We start from the raw sequence: 558 nt of genomic DNA on the forward strand, positions 1-558 counted from the left end.
TTTTCGTAGAAAGGCTAATAGGGATGTTCATTGGACCGTAGATGCTCAAGAGTACTTGTGTATTGATAATAGAAATAAAAAAATACTCGACCTAGCCAACATTGTCCCAAATATCAATTGGACTTAGGGATGAGCATCGGAACCGGGTACCCGCTTTTGGAATCGGAACCGCCTTGGAACTGTCGGTTTTGGAACTGGAACCGCCTTAAGTGGTTCCGGTTCCGGTTCCTAAAGTTATGGAACCGCCTTAAGCGGTTTCGGTTCTCATTTTTTCGGAACCGCTACCCACTGGGTACCCGCCGGAACCGGTTTTTATATATATATATATATATATATATATATATATATATATATATATATATATATATATATTCATCTAAATATGTGTTACCTAGACCGGTTTAGAATATATTGATCTGAATTTGTCCGTCTTTGGTCCGAATTGATTTGATTTAGATCGAACTAAAATGTGGTTTGTCGAAAAAAGTTAATAAAATTATTGCGACCGGGTTACCCGCTCTCGGAACCGGAACCGCCAGTTCTAGGACTGGTTCCAAA

The sequence above is a fragment of the Lactuca sativa genome, chromosome 1, assembly GCF_002870075.4.
Source record: "Lactuca sativa cultivar Salinas chromosome 1, Lsat_Salinas_v11, whole genome shotgun sequence".
Taxonomy (NCBI): domain Eukaryota; kingdom Viridiplantae; phylum Streptophyta; class Magnoliopsida; order Asterales; family Asteraceae; genus Lactuca; species Lactuca sativa.